Raw genomic sequence first — 12,402 nt, 5'->3', positions numbered from 1 at the left:
GCCACAAGATGCTTTGGTTATTTTTATCGCAGTAAGCCAACGTGGCTAACCTCTGTAGGGAAAAAACTGAGGAAGTTAGACAGTCCTCCTCCTCTTCTTGCAGTCAGATCATCTCCATCAGCCAAACTGGAGGATGCATGGATTTCCATAAGCCAGTATAGTATAGTGGTTTGTGTGTTGGACTTTGAGACCAGGGTTCAAATCCCTGCTTGGCTATGGAAACCTACTAAATGATCTTGGGCAAGTCACATTCTTTCAACCTCAGAGGAAAGCAAAGGCAAACCCTCTCTGTACAAATTCTACAAGAAACCTCTGTGATAGATTCTCTGGAGGGTCACCATAAGTCAAAAATGACTTGAAGGTACACAACCACCACTACCACCACAAGAATGGACATCCACGTGTTGTTTAACTGCAATTCCCATTATCCCTCTCTATTGGGTCTTTCAGTCCAACAGCATTGGGGGACCACACAGATGCCTCATCCTTGAGCAAAGTGATTTTACAGTCTTCTAATATTATCCATTCTTTGGTTTGCTATCCATGGTAGAATGGAGGAGATAACAGCAAATATCTTCACCAGCACCACAATGGACCCCAATCTCAGGACAGGCCTTGGTTTAATGGTAGATATCCCAGGCAGAAGACCACAGGTTCACTCCCTGGCAGTTTCAGATAAAGATGAGAGAGATTCTTATCTCAGATCCTGAAGAACGGCTGTCAGCCCAATAAATACTGAACATGAAAACCAATAACCTGACAAAGTAGAAGGCTGTTTCTAAATCAGACCAGAACGTTATGTTATTTTTTGGACTACAACTCCCATAATCCCCTGCCAGCATAACTATTGAAACTGAATGATATCTACCTAATTCTACCTAATCCTGTGTGCTTACACCCACACCATCTAGAGCAAGCGACTTGTGACACCAGTGCCTTCCCCACTCCCCAATTTGCTCACCCCTAAGTGCATCTGCACCAGAGAACTGTACCAGTTTGATAGCAATTTGTTATCACTCCATCCTATGGAATCCTGGGGTTTGATGTTAAATATAGGCTAGAATGCTAGAGAGCTCCAGTACACACCCCTGAACTACAATTCTGAGAAGTCTAAGTACAGTACCTCACCAAACTACAAATCCCACAATTCCATAGGCTGAAGCCCTAACCATAAAAGGGGGGTGAAGCTGTTCTGTGGAATGCAAGGACATTCTTTGTTTCCATTTGATCAGCTGAGCCTAAAGTCCTATGTGCTCATGCTGGGATGTAAGCATCATAGGGCACAGTGCACCATTTATTCAGGTAATTGCATTTGTGAGGCTGCACCGCACACTGACCTGTCACATACCCTCGCTCCAACTATCCCAATGTGGCAAAGGCAGTCCCAAATTAATCCCTTGCTGTCCCATTTTTTGAGATGCTTAAAAATGTCCCAGCTTCTCTCTCCTCCTCCCACTTTTCCCCTTTATTCTCAGCTGACTTCAGTTGCTGCAAAATGATTTCAAAATGTGAAAATACTTTGCACAGAAATAACTCAGTGGCAGCGAGAGGAAAAGAATCAATGAAATCTTTCCATTTCCTATCATTGTTTTTGTTAACTGCCATCAAGTCGACTTCAACTTATTATGAATGAGAGACCTCCAAATCATTTATTAACAGCCCTGTTTAGGTCTTGAACACTCGGGGTGGTGGCTTCCTTAATGGAGTCTATCCATCTGCAGAGAGGTCTTTCTCTTTTCCTATTGCCTTCTACCTTACCAAGCATTATTGTCTTTTATAGTGAGTCATGTCCTCATCATATGACAGTCTCCGTTTAGTCATCTTGGCTTCTAGGGACAGTTCAGGCTCGATTTGCTGTAACACCCATTTCTTTGTCTTTCTAGCAGTCCATGGTACCATCTCCTGCACCACATTTCTAATGAGTTGATTTTCTTCCTATCAGCTTTCTTCACTGTCCAGCTTTCACAGCCATGCATAGAAAATGGAAATACAATGGCATGAACACTATAACTTTAATATTCAGGATCTTGTCAAGCTCCTTCATAGCTGCACTTCCAAGTCTCAGGCGGGGTACAGACCGCCGCTTTGCGGCGGTCTGCCGCCGCCGCCAGTAGGTCCGCGGGGGAGCCGGAGCCTTCAGACGGCCCGACTCCCGCGCGGACCGAAAAAAGAAGCTCCAAAATGGAGCTTCTTTTTTCGTCGCGTTTGCGACGTAGCGAGGCGCCAGGGGCGCGCTCGCTACGTCAGAAGCGGCGCGACGCGTACGGACGCTAAGCGTCCGATACGCAAAGATGGCGCTGGCCATGTAGAAGGGCCGGCGCCATCTTGTACGGACGGAGTCCGTACTAGGCACAGGGGCGTCTATAAGAGACGCCCCTTTTTTAAAATGGGACGTCCTCCGGACGTCCCAAAGGGCAGTTTAGAAAGCCCCTCAGTTTTCTTTTGATTTCTTGACTGCAGTCTCCATTCTGATTCATGAATCAGCCAAGGTATGGGAAATCCTAAACTCTTTCAATATCTTCATTGTCTGCTTTAAAGTGATGTACAGCCAGGATGATGTAGTGGTTTGAGTGTTGGACTATCACTATGGAGACCAGGGTTTGATTCCCAGGTGGTGCAGAGACGATGACCTGGAGCAATGGATGCAAGCTACAGGAAAAGAGATTCCACCTCATCATTAGGAGGAACTTCCTGACAATGAGGACTGTTTGACAATGGAACCCACTCCCTTGGAGTGTAGTGGAGTCACCTTCTTTGGAGGTCTTTAAACAGAGCCTGGATGGCCATCTGTTGGGGATGCTTTGCTTGAGAGTTCCTGCATGGCAGGGGTGGACTGGAAGGCCCTTGTGGTCTCTTCCAACTCTATGATTCTATAATTCTATGGCTGAGTGACTTTAGGCAAGTCACATGATCTCAGCCTCAAGGGAAGGAAATGGGCAAACTTTTCTGAACACCCCCCCCCCGCAAAAGAAAACCTGTGATAGCATCCCCATAGGTCAGAAATGACTTGAAGGCACACAACGATGTGGGCTAGACAACGTAACTGTTACATGGATTTGTAATTGGTTAACTGGCCAAACCCAAAGGGTGCTCAACAATGGCTCTTTTTCATCCAGGAGTGAAGTGACCAGTGGGGTCCCACAGGGCTCTGTCCTGGGCCCAGTGCTATTCAACATCTTTATCAACGACTGGTAAAAGGTTGGACTGGATGGCCCTTGCGGTCTCTTCCAACTCTATGATTCTATGATTCTATGAACGACAAATCATCTGCAGCCATCATTTTTGTTTTCTTAATATTCAGCTGTAAACCTCCCTTTGCACTTTCTTCTTCAACTTTCTTCATCAGTCGTTCCAAGTCTATGCTATTTTCTGGTAGCAGCATAATGTCATCTGGGTATCTTAAATTGTTGGGGTGCCTTCCTCTAGTTTCAATGCCTCCTTCTTCCGAGCCTAATCCTGCCTTTTCATATATGTTCACCAAACAAGATAAACAGGGGGATAAAATGCAACCTTGTCTGACCCTCTTGGCAATTGGCCCTTTCCCTATAGACTTAGGTAAAAAATAAACTGCTAGCATGTCTATTCTTCCTTTTAAATAGCTTCTGGCATCTCGACCATACCCTGATGTGGCTTGGTCACACACATCTCAGTTTTCATCTGTGAAATGTTGCAGGGAATGCTGTCAGCAGAAGGGAACACAATCGGGCAAATATATAAATACAGTGCATAAATAAAGTGGGCCCTTGGTATCTCCTGGATTTTGGTTCCAGGACCTTCATGGATACCAAACTCTGCAGATGCTCAAGTCCCATTAAATACAATGGCATAGTAAAATGGTGTCCCTTATATAAAAGGCAAAAGCAAGGTTTGCTTTTTGGTATTTATATATATTTTTGAACATATTCAAGCCGTGGATGCTTGATCCGTGAATAAAGAATCTGGAAATAGGTAGGGCCAACTGTATGCACAGGATTGTGCTGAAAATCCCTATTTCTCCCATTCTTTCTCTTTGCTCCATGTCCCAAAATATGCATGTCACAAACATACCGTAGGCTAGAATTAAAAGAGATGGGCAGGATTTCCCCATTTCAACCCCAAGATAGAAGAGATTGAACAGATTGTCTTTCATAAACACATTACAAAGATCATCCCATTTCAATGCTGGTTCCCCACCTCCCCACCCTCAATGAATTCCAGTATCTTTGCCATCTTATTGCAGCTGAACTAACATTCTCCAAAAGGGGGGAAAGTGTGACCTAGCTTCATTCATAGCTGGAGGGAAAGGGGCATCTTTTTACATTTTTGTAGTTTGCTTTGTCTCCATGACCAGCCTTCGGTTTTCAAGCCTTTTCTTCTAGAATGATTGTGGGATTTCACTGGAGTAAGCATCTCCAGGGGCCTAAATTGCTTACTGTAGCAATCCAGCACAGGAGTTCAGCAGCACATCTGTTTTCATTTGAAGACTGCAGTTTTTAAATCCCTTACAGCCAAAGGCTGTTTTCACCAGAAGAAAAAATCTGGGTAGGCTGACTTTTGTTGCAAAAATTTGAAATAGTTGAATACCTTTACCTGGGCAATAACCTTTCCTTGATCTAGTTGCATTTGGAGGCATGTGAGGGGGCAAAAAGAGAGAAAGAGACTACCTATCTTTCCTTCACAAGAAACAAATGGTTAACAAACAAGCAATATAAAATTGCTATTAAAATAGCACAGAAGTATTCTGTCCTGAAGGGCTGAGAAGCAGAAGAGAGCAATGAGCAGCTCTCTGCTGCCCCTAGAAGGGAAAACTTGATGTGGCAGGATTATGTTACAGAAATGTAGATTTTGTTTGGTCATTAGAAGAAATGTCTTGATGGGAAGGTGTTTAAAACTAGAGTCAATTGTGTAGAGGATCAGCAGGCTTGCTTGAAGCCTCCAAGCAGAGACAGAACAGCCATCTGACAAGGATATGCAGCAGTGAGCGCAAGCTTCTATGTTGCAGAATGATATAGCAGGGAAAGAACCTACTGGTCATCCAGTCTGCCCCCCCCCCTTGCCAAAGCAGAAATCCACAGCTAAACAGTGGGGCAGTGAATCCACCATGCGCTCAGTTCTAATTTTAAAGATGCTGTCCATGGTTCTCAATTTATATTGAGGATGACATCCAGCACCTTAGAAAGTTACCTTTATGGTTTAGACTAAAAAATGGAGTAAGTCCTTCACTCCACAGATGTGGGGTCACCATCACTGGAGATGGGCTAAGTCTGGATTTGTGGCAATGGCTAAGGAGACATTCCCCATCTCTTATGATTCCATATATGTATTATTAACATATACTTGTGTGTGTGTATGACTCAAGAGAACAGGGTTCAAATCCCTGCTCAGCCATGAAACTAACTGGGTGTCCCTGGGCACGTCACACTCTCTCAGCTTCCGAGGATGGCAATGGCAAACCCCTTAAGAAACTTCCCGAGAAAACCTGATCACAGGTTCGTCTTGGGGGTCACCGTAAGTTGGAAATGACAGACAGACAGAGTGCTTGTGTGCTTTCAAAATCTGGTAACCTTCAGGGTACTAAGACCCTTATATATGCGTGTGTGTGTGTAAATGTATACTCTCTCTCTCTCTCTCTCTCTCTCTCTCTCTCACACACACACAAATATTAAGGGTCTTGTAGTACATTCAAGGTTAACAAATTTGTCAACTATCTCTGCTGCAAAAGCACTGGAGGGAAAATTGGTCTCCCAGGAGCCATAAAGAGACATTAGCTTTATAAAAGACCTGCTTACACTGGAGATGAAGGCTACTGAAATGGATGTGTGCCGCCATGCTTCAACAAGGCTTCAACATTTGGAGGCCTTAGCTTTGAGAGCATGACTTATGGGGACTGTCAGGATGAGCCCCTACCCCATGGCCCTTGTTCTAGCCTGATGACTCTAACCACTCCACCTCTTGCACTGCCTGCCAATCTCAACTCTGGACTTGCCAGTTGTTAATTGCCATTGCGTGGATCTCGACCCACAATGGTGACCCTATGGATGAGACATCTCCAGGCTCCCCTGTCCTCTCCTGCTCTGCCCAGCTCCTGCAAACTCATAGTCTCTTTAATAAAGTCCATCCATCCAGCATGTGACCTTCCTCTACTTCCCTCCACCTTTGCCAAGACCTGCCACTTTTGCCCTTCAAAGAGCAGAGTGACTCCTGTGGACCCATGTCCAAGGCTTCCTAAACCAAGGCCCCAACCAGGTAAGAGCCGTTCTATTGCCACTATCCACGATTTCCCCAGCTAAACCCAAATATACCCTTCTAGTGGCAATGGCAACACACTTCACCCATGCTCAGAGGCACAGTTGCCCTGCAAAATCATCATCATCCCAGCAGTGCTCTACCCTGGGCATGGACAACTGCTTCTGCAGGGTTGTTGTTTGTTTGTTTTTTGTGGTTTTTTTGGGCGAAACATCAGGAATAAACTCTTCCAGAACTTGGCCACATAGCCCAAAAAACCCACAAAAAACTATGGATGCTGGCCATGAAAGCTTCGACTTTGCAAACTGGTTCTGCCTCTAACCCAGATGAAACTGTGGGGGAAATGAATGGCACTTGTACATGGCAGAGAACAGTGCATTGCCATGCACAGGTTGCACATGAGGTTTTGGGGGGGGAGGAAAGAAAAATGTGCCCCCCTTGAGCTGGGGGAGGAGAAGATGCATTGCAGGGGTGAACCTTTCCAATCTATTTGCACACACACATACATCCAGAGAGCCTTATTTGTCTTTTTGTGTCTGTTCCAGTCCCTGCTTTCCTTAGGCTGCAGTTGCTGCTTTGCATGGATCCATGCAGAGATGCATGCAAGGAAAGCCAAGGAGCAAGGAGCTGAAGGTGTGTGTCTGTGTGTGTGTGTGTATGTGTGTCTGTGTGTGTGTGTGTGTGAGAGAGAGAGAGAGAGAGAGAGATGCAGCCTCCCAAATGCAACGGATCCTTTCCCTTTTTCCATCCCAAAGATCTTGCACAAATAAACGAAGAAGCCAGCGAGGAGGCGAGCGGACGCCGGGGTCTGGTGGCTGCTGCTGCTGCTGCTGCTGCTGCTGGGGCTTTGACGCGAGGAAGTGCAAAACAGCCGTGGCTTTAGGAAGTCAATCGCTGGGGCTGGGGGGCGCGTGCGCAGTGGAGGAGACCCTGCCAGCCAGGAGCCTCCTTCCCTTTTTTAAAAAGGACAAGAAATCTACCTCTCTCTCTCTCTCTCTCTTGGCTTCTCAAACCCCCCCCCTCTTTTTTTCCCCGGGTCCTTTGCAAAGGCAGCAGCTGCTTGCCAAAAAAAGATATTACATTACATTAAAAATCAAGGAAGCCCCCCTTTCGGAAAAGGAGGAGGAGGAGGAGGAGGAGGGGGGGCAAGCAAGACGGATGTGCTGCAAGCAGCGGAGCCTCGGATGCCCGGAACGTGAGTCAAAAGCCCTGCTCTGGTTTTGTGGCATTTGGAGGGGGTTTTGCCAAAGGTGTCTTTGCAGGAGACCATTGCAAAGCTCGGGGGCAAAAAGGGGGGCAGAGGGGTTGCACCCAGGAGGGGGGTGGGATGAAGGGGTGGAATCGGAGCTGACTTTGCCCAAAGAATAAGGAGGACAATTCACAGCAGCCCCTTCTTCTTTCCTGGGGGCACCCCCTCCCTGCCCTTGGGCTCTTCCTTCGCTTCCTTGGCCCTCTTGCCAACCGCTCTGCCCCTCTCGCCTTCTGGGCTAAGCTTGGCTCAAACGGGGCTTTCCCAAACCCCGAGCTGAAAGGAAAATGGCTTTTTTAAAATGCCAAGTCGGGAGGAGAAGGAAACCCGGGGCATGCATCAAGTGGGCACCGGGCGATGGCATTGCAAGGGGCAAGAAGAAGGAGCAGAAGCAGCACTGGGAGGGCAAGAGAGAGAAGCCTTGGGGGATGTCCAGCATTGAAAGGCAGTTGAAGGGGGCTGGCGGTGGGGTCTTGCGATGCCCTCCTCCGACTGAGTTTTCATGCCAGCCATGTGCCAGGCGGTTGGGCAAAGTGAGGGGAAGCCCAGGGAGGAAGAAACCCCCGGGGAAGAAGAGAAGGAGGCATGGCATCGCCATTGGCATTGGCATGGCTTTGCCCCGGCTGGCTGGCTGCCCCCTGGCGCCTTGGAACCAAATGCCTTGCAAGACGGCCAGTGAGTCGGTGCCATGTCATGCCACCTTCCCTTCCCAAATGCCATGCCTCTTCTTCTGCCAAGCCATGCATGCCATGCCACCTTCCCTTCCCAATCCTCCTCCTCCTTCTTCTGCCAAGCCATACCAGCTTCCCTTCCCAACCCAGCTTTTTCTTCCTCTTCTGCCAAGCCATGCATGCCATGCCATGCCACCTTCCCTTCCCAAGTCTCATCCTCCTCTTCTTCCAGGCCATGCCATGCCATCTTTCCTTCCCAATTCATCTTCATCTTCTAACAAGCCATGCATTCATGCCACCTTCCCTTCCCAAGTCGTCTTCTTCTAACTCTTTTTCTTTTCTTCTTCCTTCTTCTATCATGCCATACCATGCCACCTTCCTTTCCCAAGCCTTCTCTTCCTCCTCGTCTGTCTTCCATGCCATGCATGCCATACCAACTTCCCTTCCCAAGTTCTCTTCCCCTTCTTCTCCATCTCTTTCTCCTCCTTCTTCTTCCAAGCCATGCCACACCATGCCATGCCACGTTCCCTTCCCAAGCCTCCTCCTGTTCCTTCTTCTTTTGCCATGAGATGCCACCTTCCCTTCTCAAGTCCTTTTCTTCTTATTTTTCTTATTTTCTTATTATTTATTTACGGTATTTATATTTATTTATTTTTCTTGTGCCATGTCATACATACCATGCCATGCCATGCTACATTCCCTTCCCAAGTCATCGTTGTATTCTTCTCCTTCTCCTCCTTCTTCTGCCAAGCCATGCCATGGCATGCATGCCATGCCACCATCCCTTCCCAAACTCTCTTCTTTTTCATCTTCAGCCAAGCCATCCAGCCATGCCATGCCATGCCATGCCATGCTATGCCATGCTACCTTTCCTTCCCAAGCCCCCTTCCTTCTCCTCTGAAGCCTTCCCTTTCCCCCTCAATTTTATTTTTAAGACACCAGCAATTGTTTAGTGTGTGTTTAGGCAAGAGATATATAAAAGATATGATACTGTATCCAGAAGATAAGAGGTGGCTTTGGGAGAATGCCAGCCAAGGCCTGGCACCTCCCCCCCCCCCAGAAGAAAATGCCAGGGATCTACTGCCTCTGGCTATGGAGGGGGCCAAATACATACAGGGTGGACCCCCTTCGCCCCGAAAAAGGTGGCTATATGCTTAGCAGCTAATAATGCTGCAATCCCCCCCAAAAAATGCCATTTGTAACTGTGATTAAAGTACTATTGTAACATTTATTCTACAACATAAATGTATTAGCTTAGCTTTTAAATCATCGCCAGAGCTATGATCATCTGTTAAAGGGTGCATACATTTTGAGGACACCCTGTGTGCGTGTGTGTGTATATGGGTAGATGTGTATAGATAAATTTATATACACACACACAAACTCTCTCTCTCTCTCTCTCTCTCTCTCTCTCTCTCTCTGTGTATATATATATATACACACACACACACGTACACACATATATATCTATATATCTACACGCACACACACATGTGTACATATTTAGATATATATGTGTGTTTATATCTATCATCTATACGCATGTGCATGTGTATGCATGTGTGGCTATATCTGTTGGATCTATACACATAGAGAAATACAAGGTATATACAGATACACACAGACACATACTTACATACACACGTGTAGATGTAGATGTGGGTATGCGTATATCTATCTTATCTATGCACACACACAAATACACAATCTCTCTCTCTCTCTCTCTCTCTGTATATTATATATATATATATATATATATATATATACACACACACACACACACACACACACGCACGCACACATGCATGGGTCGTGTGTGTATATATATCTGTCTTATCTATACACCCACATACGCAAACGGACCCAGGTACAGTATGTGTGTAAGTATGCTTGTGTGTGTGCATTTATGGGGATCCTGTCTTTTCCAGGCTCCCCCCCTTGCATTCTCTCCTCCGCCATGTCATCCATTTTGCCACTGGGCCCCTCTGGTTCTGTACTCTGCATCCTGAGGGAGTCCCTGCCCTGCAGGCTTTCCTTGCCCTGCTTTGCTGCACGTCCTCCCATCCATCCCTCCATCCTCAGTGCTGTAGGAAGCAGTGGTCCTGCCTGCCGTTGGGGAGGGAAGAGGAGGAGAAAGTCCCTGCAAGGGTTTCCTCTCTGCAGCATCCACTGGGTGTGGGATTCCCCTGCCTCCCTCCCTCCCTGCCTCCTCCTCTTCTTGATGCTTCCCTTTGGAGGGCACCCAGGGCCTTGCCTTCCCACCCCACCCTGGAGCATTGGTATCCTCCCCCCTGGAGCAAGGGAATCCCTGGCACCCAGGCTCTTGCCAGCCCAGCAGATCCTGCCTTTTGCAAGCAGAGGAAATATGGCGCAGGCGGGGATATGGATGGGGGGGGGTGTGTGTTTGAAGTCTAGGATTTCCCTTCCTCTCCCTCCCTCCTTTTCTGGCGCTTCCTTGCAGAGAGAGGAACTCCATTTCCCTAGGAAGAGGTTCGCCTTGGCTTTGGTCTTCCCCAGCTGCATTGCTCCTGAAAGCCTCCTGCATTGTGTACGCGCTTTCAAGCTGGTTATCTGCGGCTTATGGCCACCCCACGAATGTCACAGGGTTTTCTTAGGCAAGGAATCCACAGAGGTGGTTTGGCCTCTGAAATAGAGGGGACAGAGCCTGGGATGCTTTGGTGGACTCCCATGGAAGGACTAACAAGGGCTGACCCTGTTTAGCTTCCAGGATCAGACGCAGTCGGCTGATTTCATAAGGTTTTCCTAAGCAAGGAATCATCAGAGGTGGTTTTGCTAGTTCCTTCCTATGAAATACAGCCTACAGCCCCTAGGATTTGTCGTTGGTCTCCCATGCTAGTGCTAACCAGGGCTGATCCTGCTTTGTTTTCAAGATCAGACAGGAGCTGGTGCCTTTAGGGTATTTAGACATATGTGCATACAGTATGTACCTTCAAGTCACCTGTCAACTTAGGGCAACCCTATGAATTTCATAGGGTTTTCTTAGGCAGGGAATCCTCAGAGTTGGCTTTGCCAGTTACTTCTTCTGAAATACAGCCTACAGCAATTGGTATTTGTTGGTACTATACTAACTACTAACTAAATATACTGTAGTTTAATATATTTGGTACTATACCAACTAAATACTAGCCAGGGCTGACCCTGCTTAGCTTTCAAGATCAGATGCAGTTGGGTGATTTCATAAGATTTGTTTAAGCAAGGAATCCTCAGAGGTGGTTTTGCCAGTTCCTTCCTTTGAAATACAGCTACAGCCCCTGGGATTCCTTGGTCTCCCATCCAACTAACTAACCAGGGCTGACTCTGCTTAGTTTCCAAGATCAGAGGAGATCTGGTGCCTTTATGTAAGCTTCCTCTACTTCAGTGCTGGATGCTTATCTTCTATAGGCATGGTTTCACCAGGCAGAAACCCCCAGGCTGTATCCTTAGCATATCAGGCATTCAAAAACAGTGGGAGGCACCCCACAAAAAAAATCAGCTTTGGTGGGGGGAAAACACAACCCTGCTGTGATTCTTAGAATCAGGGCCACCACAAACCATCTTCATACATACATACCCATTATGTCTTATTTTGGAAGCTGGGTGGGATCAGGCCTGGTTCCTTCTTGGATGGGTGACCACCAGAAATGGCCAGGTAGCAATGGGAAAGAGGCCTACCAGAAAGCAATGGGAAGCATTGCTACCAATCCAAGTTGACCATGGCTGGTGTCACACTTCTGAATTAATTCAGTTTGACACTGCTTCAACTGCCATGTTATGCAATCCTGGAATTTGTAGTTTGGTGAGGCACCAGCACTCTGACAGAGAAGGCTAAATATCTCACAAAACTATAGATCCCAGAATCACATAGCATTGCGCTATGGCAGTTAAAGCGATGTCATACTGTATTAATTTTGCAGTGTAGATGCAGCCCATCTTGGGCTAGAAGGGCCAATAGTTTGCCAGCTTTCTGTGTTCTTCCGCAAGATATATTATTCCAAATACTGCTTTCTGTGGCTCCCAAGGCTGATAAACCACTATTCCACTTTGAATGTACCATTTTCATCTGATTTCATAACCTAAAGCAGGGGAAGGTCTGGTTTATGATTTGATGGGAGTCCTCTAGGGAATACCAGGGATCTCTAGTTCAGCCTAGGTTGTATCCTAGATGGCGGCTGCCAGTCTGAGTTGGGCTTGGTATTGAGACAGGTTCCTAAGCAGGCAGCACTGGACTGGATGAATTTCATTTAATTTAGTTGGACC

The 12,402-nt window shown here is 46.9% G+C and overlaps 1 protein-coding gene across 1 annotated transcript in view; it reads left to right on the top strand.

The window, feature by feature from the left end:
* The first annotated feature begins 7,296 nt into the window (after window positions 1-7,296).
* RGS19 (regulator of G protein signaling 19) overlaps window positions 7,297-12,402 on the top strand; it is a 75,562-nt gene continuing 70,456 nt past the window's right edge. Inside the window, exon 1 of the mRNA XM_042461336.1 lies at window positions 7,297-7,420. The gene's annotated coding sequence lies outside the window, so the exon portion shown is untranslated. The remainder of the gene's footprint in view (window positions 7,421-12,402) is intronic.

Source organism: Sceloporus undulatus, chromosome 4, assembly GCF_019175285.1.
Source record: "Sceloporus undulatus isolate JIND9_A2432 ecotype Alabama chromosome 4, SceUnd_v1.1, whole genome shotgun sequence".
NCBI lineage: Eukaryota > Metazoa > Chordata > Lepidosauria > Squamata > Phrynosomatidae > Sceloporus > Sceloporus undulatus.
The sequence above is the reverse complement of the archived record's forward strand: the minus strand, read 5'-3'. Positions and strand labels throughout refer to the sequence as shown.